The following is a 10000-nucleotide window of genomic DNA, read 5'->3' as shown; positions in this document are numbered from 1 at the left end:
CAGGGCAGGGCGGCGGCGGCGGGGGAGACGCGGGCAGCGGGAAGGCGGCGGTGGCGGCGGCGGCGCGGAGGGGGATCGGACCCCCCCGCGGTCGCCGCCGCTCCCTGTCTCCTCCAGCCCACCGCCCACCCAGCGGGCAACCCTCACGCGCACGACGGCCACACGCCGCCCACCCGCCCGGCGCACACAGGGCCCGGGCCCGGGTCCGAGGGCGCGTCGCCAGGGGACACCACCGGCCGGGGAGGCCCGGTGGCGACGCCCAACGCGGCGAGGCCGGTTCGCGGTCCCAGACCGGGGACGGCGTGTGCGCGGGCCGGCCGGGCGGGGCGGGGTCGATCGACGTCGGCGAGGGAGGCGCTGCGGGGGCGGCCCCCGGCACGCCCATCCCCCCGGCCCAGGGGCACATCGCCGGGAAAGCTCCCGGGTGAGGAGGTGGGCCCGCACACCCGCGCACCGCTGGCGGCACGGGACGGGTGCGGGCGGGAGGCGGCACACAACGGCGCGGGGGCCGTCCGCCGGACGGACCCCCGGCCCCACCGCACCAGGCGCGCGACGGGAGGGCCGCACACTCACACGCACACACGGACGCGCGCGACCCCGGCGCCAGACGGCTGGCCCGGCGAAGGCCCTCCCCCGACTCGCAGGGGGGAGGCGCGGGCCGCGGCAGGCGAAGGGCGGCGCGCGGCCCCACCGCGGGGCCGGCGGACCTCTCCCTCCACACCGGGCGGGAAGGAGAGGGGGCTCTGCCTGCGAGCCACGGTCGGTGGCTTGCGCGCAAGGCGAGGGGCAGCGGCTGGGGGATCCGGCACCCCCAAGGCACCCTCGGAGATGACTAGAGAAGACTTTCTTCACCGAAGACGGGCCGTCCCCACCCATCGCCCCCCACGTTGGGCCCCCGCCAGGCGCCCGAGGGCGCCCCGGGGATGGGCGGGGGGGGCCTGCGGTATTGGTAAGCACCAGCGGGGGGGTTAAGGCACAGTGGGCCTCTGCGGCCGGGAACGGAGCCTGCCGCCTCGTGCTCACGGCGGCTCTGCCTCACCCGGGGACGGCGCGTGCTCCCGGCTCCGTGCTGCGTCCACCCTCCACTCGGGCGAGGAGGGAACGGGTGGGGCACCGCAGCGGCGACCGAGGGCCTCGGAAAGTCACGCCTTTTGAGTCGTCCGTTTTTTTTTTTTTCCGTTTCTCTTTTAAAGCTTCTCCGCCTCATCCCGCCTCACCGGAGCCAGGCTCCGGCGAGCGCGCGGGGCCTCGCGGGTACGCGCCGCGCACACCCGAGGCTTGCCTGGGCACCTAAAAGCCCAACACACCCCCCGGTCTCCCTCTGTAGAGGGGTCCGCGCTCTAGGGCGGCCCGCGGGGGGGAGGAGGTACGACAGAGCCTAACAACGGACCGCCGGGGCCCAGCCGCGGCTACGCAGCCTGGGCCCCCACCTCGCAAGGGCGACTTCCCTCGGCACCGGCGGAAGCAACACGCGGGCCCTCCTCCTTCCGCTCTCGCTTGCCTCACGCGGGTCTCGGCAAGCACCGGGGCGGGCACGCACGCGCGCACCCCTCTCTCACCCCCGCCTTCTCGGGATCAGGCACGGCACCCTCCCGCGAGGCGTGCGTGCTCTAAAGGTCTTACCCCGCTCGACCCCCCTTCTTTTTTTTTTTTTTTCCTCCACATCCTTTCTCTCCCTCTCGGCCGCACTCCTGTTTTTTATTTCTCTCGGCTCGAGGGGCGCACGCCCACACGCGTGAGCGGTGACCGGAAGGGTGGGCTGGGAACGGGGAAACGGCACCGCCACCCGGCCTCAGGCACCTGAGGGACGGCCTGGAGCGTTCCAGGGGCACCGCCAAAGGGCCACTCGAGGCGCACCGGCACCACCTGGGTGGGGCGCGCGGGTGCGCCTGACCAGAGAGCCCCCCCGCCGCGGGGGGCGGGGGAGGGCCCGACGCGAGGCAGAACACCAGGGCCACGAGCAGAGGCTGTCCTGCTCGGTCTCAGGACCCCGCCACCGCCGACGCTGGCCGCGAGGCCGCGAACGAGGGCAGATGAGCGAGGTCGGGCCGGATTCCGTGCCCCTGCCCCTCTGCGCACCACCGGCGGGCGGGGAGGAGGAGCGAGGGGCCCGCGCGCTGAGCGAGAAGAGCGGTCCCATTCGCCACGAATGTCCGTCCCTCGTCTTGGCGCGGCTCGGACCCGGCCCGGGAGAGCACGACAACACCACATCGATCGGGTCAGCCCAGGCACAAGCGAGGAGGAGAAGACCCCCCCGCCAGGGCTGCCAGGAGGCGGGCGAAGACAGCCCCGGAGAGGACCCGCTTTCTGCCTCGCCCGCCCCGGCTGCGGAAAGGTGGCCGCGAGGACCCCTGCACACGGAGAACGCCTGACACGCGAGGCACGTGGGCCTGGGGGAGGGGGGGAGCGGGGCACACTCTGGCGAGCACCGCGGCCACCGCGGGTGCCTGCGACAAGGGGCACGCGGGTCAGAGGGCCCGCGGCGCCCGTGCCACGCCGCCCTCGGGCACTGGAGACCGGGGGGAGGCACCGCGGCTGGACATCTGGACGCGCGAGAGCCGGCGCACGGGCCCCAGGCGGGCGGCTCAAGCGGGGAGGAGCGGGGGAGGGCGTGGGCCGTCGGTGGACCGGCGTCTACGGACCCGTCCAGGTTTCCCATCTGCTCAGCGGGAGTCACCCAGCGAGGAGAGCGTGTCAGCACCAATCTGGTGGCCCAAATCGCCCGTTTTGGGCGAGAGAAAAGCCACGCCCCGCGGCGGGAGGGGCCCGCTCCCCACGGCGAGCCCCCGGAACTGCGGCCCGGCCATCGGTCCGTAGCGCGACCCCATGGCCCCCAGCGCCCCGCCCCCCCCCCCGGAGCTCCCGGGATCCTCTGGTCGACCCGCGGGACGGGGTGACGGAGCTGGCCGGGGCCGCGCGGGCGCCCAGAGCCAGCCGCCTGCGCTGCGGCCAACGCGGGCCGGTCGGGGAACCCTCGGAGGGGGGACTTGGAAAAAATTCTCGGGCGGCGGGGCCCCTCCGAAGGTCCGGGCCCCGCGCGGGTCCGTGGCCGGGCCGGGGCGGGCCGGGGGCGGCAACCTCGGCCCGGGGACCCCCGGAGCGGGACTTTGAAAAAATTCTCCGACGGTCCGGACCCCACGCGGGACCGCGCCCGGGCCCGGGGCGCCCTCCGCGGGCCACCCCGGACCTACGCCGGAGGCCCCGGTGACGACCGGGCCGCGCGAAGGAAGGCGCGCGAACGGCCGGGGCGTGCCTTGTCCCGTTCTTCTGCCTGCGCCGTCTCGGTGCGGCCCGGTTCGGTCCAGCGCCGTCTAAAACACGGCACCCGGGAGCGCGGCGGCGGCGGCGGCGGCGGCGGCGGCGGCGACGGCCACCGCCTCGGCCACATGAAGCTGCGGGCCCAATTCCGGAACGTGGCTCTGGCGCCGGCGCCCCACCGTGGCCGGGACGATCCCGCCGACGCCGCCGGCGTCCCGAGACGTCGCCTCGGCCAGCGCGGCCACAGCGCCTCCCATGTCGCCGGCGCCGGAGCTCCGGAGGAAAACGATGTCAAAGCGGCCGCCAGGTGGCGGCCGACAACCGGCGCGGGCGACAGCGGGACGGATCCGGATCGGCGGCCGGCGAGGGCGCGTCGCCGGGCGGCCGGACGCCCGGTCCCGTCCCGGCTCTCCCCCCGCCCCCCTCCCCCGCCTCCCAGCGCCGCCGCCGAACACGTTTCTCGGCGCGGGGCGGCCGGAAGGCGTTGGGGCCGGCCACGGCGCGGGGTCGGTTGGGCCAAGGGGATCCACCCGGCCGGGCCCTTTCCCGCCTCGGCCAGGACGATCCTGCCGACGCCGCCGCCGGCGTCCGGGAACGTCGCCTCGGCCAGCGCGGCCACATCGCCTCCCGCGCGTGTCGCCGGCGCCGGAGCTCCGGGGGAAGACGATATCAAAGCGGCCGCCAGGTGGCGGCCGACAACCGGCGCGGAGTGCAGCGGGACGGATCCGGATCGGCGGCCGGCGAGGGCGCGTCGCCGGGCGGCCGGACGCCCGGCCCCGTCCCGGCTCCCCCCCCGCCCCCCTCCCCCGCCTCCCAGCGCCGCCGCCGAACACGTTTCTCGGCGCGGGGCGGCCGGAAGACGGTGGGGCCGGCCACGGCGCGGGGTCGGTTGGGCCAAGGGGATCCGCCCGGCCGGGCCCTCCTCAGGTTCCGGAGGTGTGAGCAGGCTGTGTGGCTGGCTGCTTCTCCCTGACGGAACAGCAGTGGAACGACGGTACCAGCCCACTGCAGCAGCCGCTCTGGGAATGGTGCCTGAGGGCTCCCCGCGGGGCAGGGCCGGTAAACCCTCTCTGCCCCTGAAAGGTCTCTTCCTGCCGCTGCCCCTCAGTGCGTCGTCTAAGCCCGCCTTCGACGGTCAGGACTCCCCGCTCGTCGCAGACATACTCGTTCGCTTGTGTTTCCGGGTCTTTGTCGTCAAGAGAGCTAGGCGGAAGCGTCAGCCTATTCCACCACCTTGGCCCCATCTCCCAAAGTTCCGATCCAAGGGGGTCCGGCCCAGCCGGGCCATTTCGCCCCTCAGCCAGGAAGATCCCGTCTACCCCGCTGGAGCCCTGGAGCACCATGCCGGCCAGCCGGCGTGTCCCACTCGGGGGGGGCCCTGGGAGGGAGGGAGGGAGGGAGGGAGGGAGGGAGGGAGGGAGGGAGGGAGGGAGGACCCCGGGAGGACCCCGGGAGGACGCCGGGAGCCAGGCCGGGCTCGAGGAGACGGAGCGAAGGCCCCGGGCCGCCGTGGCCAGCGCGCGCCCGCCGGGACCGCTTCCCATCCCGTCGGCGCCGCAGAGCTCCGGAGGGGGACGGTATCGAAGCGGCCGCCGGGTGACAGCCGACGACCGGAGCGAAGGGCGGCGGGGGGGTGGAACCGGGTCCACCTGGGCCCCGGCCGGGGCTCGAGGGTGGCAGAGGGGACAGACTCCCCCGGGCCGCCGGGGAAACCTCTCGGGAGCGTCATGGGGCGCGCGCGCGCGCTCGCCCCCGAAAGGGCCGAACGGGGGGGGGGCGCCCGAGGGGATGAGCGTCCACCGGGGGCGGGAGGGAGAAGAGAGCACGTCCCAAGCGTCGGACGGGCAGGTGTTCTCCGATCCGTATCCTTTGGACGGACGCGACAAACGGGACGGGATGAGACCGCCAGTCCCCGAAGTTTTCCTCCTCGTTCTTTGAGTGCCCGCGTGGCGCAGCAGGCAGACCGGGAGACGTTTTCCGCCGTCGTCCCTGTCGCCGAGCCAACGGTACGCGTGAGGCGGGTTGAACGGGCAAATTGCGTCGGGAGGGAGGGAGGGAGGGAGGGAGGGAGCCGTGCGTTTGCCGGCATCCGCGTCGCAAAAGAAAACCACGGCCGCCACCGAGAGCGTTCTTCCTCATCGCTTTCCATCCTCCCGCGACGCGGGCGGGCAAACGGGGGGCGGGGGGGAGGCCGGGAACGCCTTCCCAGAGCCGGTACGGACCGGCTCTGGGCCCCCCGGTCCGACTGGGGAGACATCTCACCGAGGGAGGCCCTCGAGGCTCTCGGGAGCGAGGCCGGACTTAGTGAGGTCCAGCGGAGGCGCGGCGGGCCAGCCGCGAACGCCCGCCCAGAGGCCCTCGGGCGGCTCGGCCCGAGCGAGTGCTCTCCGGGCTCGCGGGCGGACTCGGGAAGGTGGCGTCTCCGGGGCGGGGGGGGGGGAGGGAGAGGGGTGAGTCGGCGTCTCGAGCATCGAGAGATCTCCGGCGGCTCCCGAATGCGGGCGGGCGGGCGGGCGGGCGGGCGTGTGTGCGTGAGTCGTGGGGGTGGGGGGTGGAGTGCCGGAGGGGGGTTGGGGGGTGGGAGGCCGAGAGCGGGGCGGTGGGGGGGTCGGAGGGTGGGGGCGGTGGGGGACCACGCGCCTCGGGCCCGGGGGTGGGGTGCTGAGGTGGGCGGGGAGTTGGCAAACGTTCCGGGTGGCCTGGTGCGTGTGCGCGCGTGCCTGCGCGCGAGCGTGCGTCCGTTCGCGCGCGCGCGCGTCTGTGCGGGGGCGCGTCTTTGCGGGGGCGTGTGCGCGCGTGTCCGGGCGTGTGTGCCTGCGTGTGCGCGCGTGACTGCGTGCGTGCGCGTGCGCGTCTGCGGGCGTGCCCGTGTGCGTGTCCGCCTGCGTCTGTGGGGGCGCCTGCGCACGTGAGCGCGGGTCTGTGCGTGCGTCTGTGTGTGCGTCTGTGCGTGTCTGTATGGGTTTGAGTGCGCGTCTGCGCGTGAGCGCGTGTCTGAGCGTGTGCGCCTGTGCCTGCGCCCGCGCGCGCCTGTGCCTGCGGGAGCGGGCGCGCGCTCAGGCGGACGGGCAGCCCCCCGTCGTCGCCCTCGGTCCGCCGAACGGGCGCCCCCTTGGCCGGATGGAGAGGCTTTTCTCCGCGCCCACGAGGGGAATCGCAACGGGAACCGTAAGGCCGCACGCCGGCGGCGCTAGCGCCGCCTGCCGACGAGGGCCGCCGCCGCCGATCCCCCCCCCCGGCCCGACCCCCAGCCCCCCAACTCGGCCCGCGGTGAGGGCCGGGGCCGTATTCGGCTGGAGGGGGGGGACGGTAAGGCCGAGGGCAGCGTCGCCGTTCCCGCGTTGCACGCGTCGCCGTGCCGCGAGCGTCTCCCGGGAAGCCAGAGGAGCGAGGTGTGTGAAGCCCGTGCCGCGCGCGCGCGGACCCGACCGGGGTGTTCCGGGACGACCGACCGACCGACCGGCCGACCGGCCGACCGTCGTCGTGGAAAGCTCACGGCGGACTGGACATCTGACGGGCCCCTCCCTGTCCGAGCCGACCTCCCGAGGTACGTAGGAGGGGAAGGGTACGGTAGGCTGGTTCGGCTGGAAGCCATCCCACCCCCGGGAGGCGTCGATCGACGGGGAGGCGGGACCGGGAAGGCACCGGTTTCCAATCGGACGATGGCTGAACCTTGGGCGACGGGTACGCGGACTCCTCCGTCTTCGCCCGAGTTCGCGACTCTCTGCGGGGGGAGCTTTCCGGGAAGCGGGTGACGGGCGCGCGTGCCGTCGTCCCGTGAAGGCGCGCTACTACCAAGAGGCTCCGAACGCGGGCCGTCCTCGGGGGGCGGTTTATTTTTTCTCAGTCGGGGGGGACCCCCGCCACAGGGAGAGAAACACCCGAGTTGGAACGGTGCTCGGGTGGGGAGTAGGGCGTGGCGGTGAAGACTGACGTTCGTCATCGTCGTCGTTTCCGTTTAGATAGAGAACTGACTGCGGCGCCGCTGCCGTCGCGTGCCGTCGAGCGGCTCGGGACTCGGAGCGGCCCTAGGGGAGAGAGTCGAGCCGCCCCACGGGCTTCCCAAGGAGGAGCCGGCGGATCCGAACCGCCGACGATCTCGGTCGGCAGCCGAGCTCCGAGCCGCCGCCGCCGCCGCGCCGCCGGGGCTCCGTCTTTGCACTCGGTCTCCGGTACGCGGCGAGTTGGTTTCGCCCGAGGGGCGGAACGGCTCTCGAAGAGGAAAACCCGGTTTCAGAAAAGGAAGGAGACAGGCAGAGGGAGGGGGAGGGGGAGGGGGTGGGCGGGAGGGGTGGGGGAGGGGAGGGGGATGGGGGCAGGGGAGGCGAGGGGGAGGGGAGGGGGAGGGGTGCGGGAGGGGAGGCGGTGGGGGGAGGGACGGGGAGGGGGAGGGGGGAGGGGAGCGGAGACGAGGGGAGGGGAGGGGGAGGGGGACGGGGGAGGGGGGAGGGACGGGAGGGGGAGGGGGAGGGGAGGGGAGGGGAGGGGGGCGGGGAGGGGGACGGGGAGGGGGAGGGGATTGGAGGGGAGGGGGAGACAGGCATACCTGGACGCCGAGCCAGCCCGGTGACGGCGTTAGGTAGAAGAAGGACGGTAGGCGCCCACGCGCTCACGCCCGTGGCTGCAGATACGGACACGCAGGCGCGTGCACGCGCCCGTGCGCGGGCGTGCGGTACGCACGTGCCTGCCCGTGCGTACCCGCGCGGGTACACGCGCGTAGGCGTGGGCGCGCCCACACGGGCGCGCCCGCGCCGGTACGCGCGCGCCCTCGGGCGCGTCCGTGCCCGTGCGTACGCCTAGGGGTGTGCACGCGCGGGCGCCCGCCTCTACGTACCTGCCCGAGGGCGCGCGCGCGCGCGCCCGCGCCTGCACGCGCCTGCACCTTCGCACGGGCACCTGCGCGCGGACCTGCCCGCGCCCCCGCCTCTGCGTGGGATCGGCGAGAGCCGAAAGCGGTACCGCCGCCGCCGCGTTTTCAAGATCCTTTGGCTCACGCGCCCCCCCACCCCCTTCCGGCCACCTTCGGGGGGAAAGCCCAACTTCACGGACGGGCGGAGCGGATAGCCCTTCAGCTGCGCCTCCCTGAAATAGAACGGGAGGAGTCACGAGAGCCTTAGGAAACGGAGCGAGGCGACGAGAGGGTGCGTCGAAAGGCGGGCGTCGAGAACTCCGGCCACAGGCGTTTTCCTTCTGTAGGGTGTAGAAAGCACCCCGCCGCACGCACCCGGCGTTAGGGAGCTGTCTCGAGGGCCGCGGTTTCTACTCCGCCGACTCCTTTCAGTTGAGACGGGGCGCCTCCGAGCGTGTGTGTGCGCGCGACCCGAAGGCGGTCGTCGAGGGACGACGGCACCCTCGGTCCGCCGAACCCCCGCGCCCTCGGACGGACGGGTGGAGAAGCTCTCCTCGACGTCACGGAGGCGGTCCCGACTGAAACCGGAGGGGCACGTGCCGGCGGCGCTAGGCCCGCCGCCGCCGAGGACCGCTGGCGCCACCCCCCCCACCGCCCACCACGCACCCCCAACCCCACCCCGCCTGCGCCCTTGCCGTGGGCCCCACGCTGGCGATATCCGGATCCAGTCCGACGTGGCCGCCGGCTGCCACCCGCCAGGCGGGGAAGAGGTTTGGAGGCGGCGGAGGCGGTGGGGGCGGCGGGGGGCGGCGGGGGTGTGGGCGGTGGGGGGCGGAGGAGGAGGAGGAGGAGGAGGAGGAGGAGGACGGACGGACGGACGGACGGACGGACGGAAGGACGGGAACGCGCCCGCGCGCGCGTGCGCCCGCACCGCAGGGTGCCCTCCGGAGACACGGACGGGCCCACGGAGCACACGGAAACACGGAGATGGACGCGAGGGGGCGCGCGCGCGCGCGCAGCAGACACAACCCCGGGACGCCCGGGAGACACAGAGGTAGGCGCGGGCAGGCAGAACACGCGGGAACGCGGACGCGCGGCACCCACGGACACGGTCCGCTCGCGCACGCGCACGGGGGCCCGGACGCACGGCGACTCGCACGGACGGCGCGGCCGAAACACGGGAAGGTACGCCTCAGGGGCACACGCCCGTGGATCCCCCCAACAGAAGCCCGCCCGCGGCCAACCCCCGCCGCCCCCCCCCGAAGCGGGACGCCCACCCGCGCGGACGGAGGGAGGGGCGCGACGGGGCGGACGGCCGCGCCGCAGCGCTTCGGAGGACACGGCGCCCCCGCCACACACGCGCGACGCGATAGACGCGTCGCGCGCGAGACGGGGGCACGGGCACGAGGTACGTACGCCCGGCCGCGCGCCCGCGCGGCATCCCGAAGAGGGCGCGCCGCACTCGGACGGACGGGGCCGCGCGCGCGCGCGCGCACCGGAGAGGCCACGCGCGCACCCGCGCGGACACGTACGCGCACGCAGCGGCGGCGGCGGCGGCGGCGCCCTCCGGCGACACGGACGCACGCCCGGGGCACGCGGAAACGCGGAGACGCACGCGCACAGCAGACGCACGCACGGGACGCTCGGGAGACGCGGAGGTAGACGCAGGCAGGCGGAACACGCGGGAACGCGCGTCGCCCCCGCGCACACGATACACGGAGCGGGCGGGCACGCTCCACTAGGCGCGCGCGGCCTGCACTTGACGCTCGGGGACGCGGGCGCGGACGCGGCCCCGTACACGCGGCACCCACGGGCAGGCGGCACGCGGGCTCGGACGCACGCCCGGCGACGCGCGAGGACGGAGAGACGGCGCACCGGAACCGCGGGCGGGAG

Source organism: Loxodonta africana, unplaced genomic scaffold (genome assembly GCF_030014295.1).
Source record: "Loxodonta africana isolate mLoxAfr1 unplaced genomic scaffold, mLoxAfr1.hap2 scaffold_512, whole genome shotgun sequence".
Classification (NCBI taxonomy): domain Eukaryota; kingdom Metazoa; phylum Chordata; class Mammalia; order Proboscidea; family Elephantidae; genus Loxodonta; species Loxodonta africana.
The sequence above is the reverse complement of the archived record's forward strand: the minus strand, read 5'-3'. Positions refer to the sequence as shown.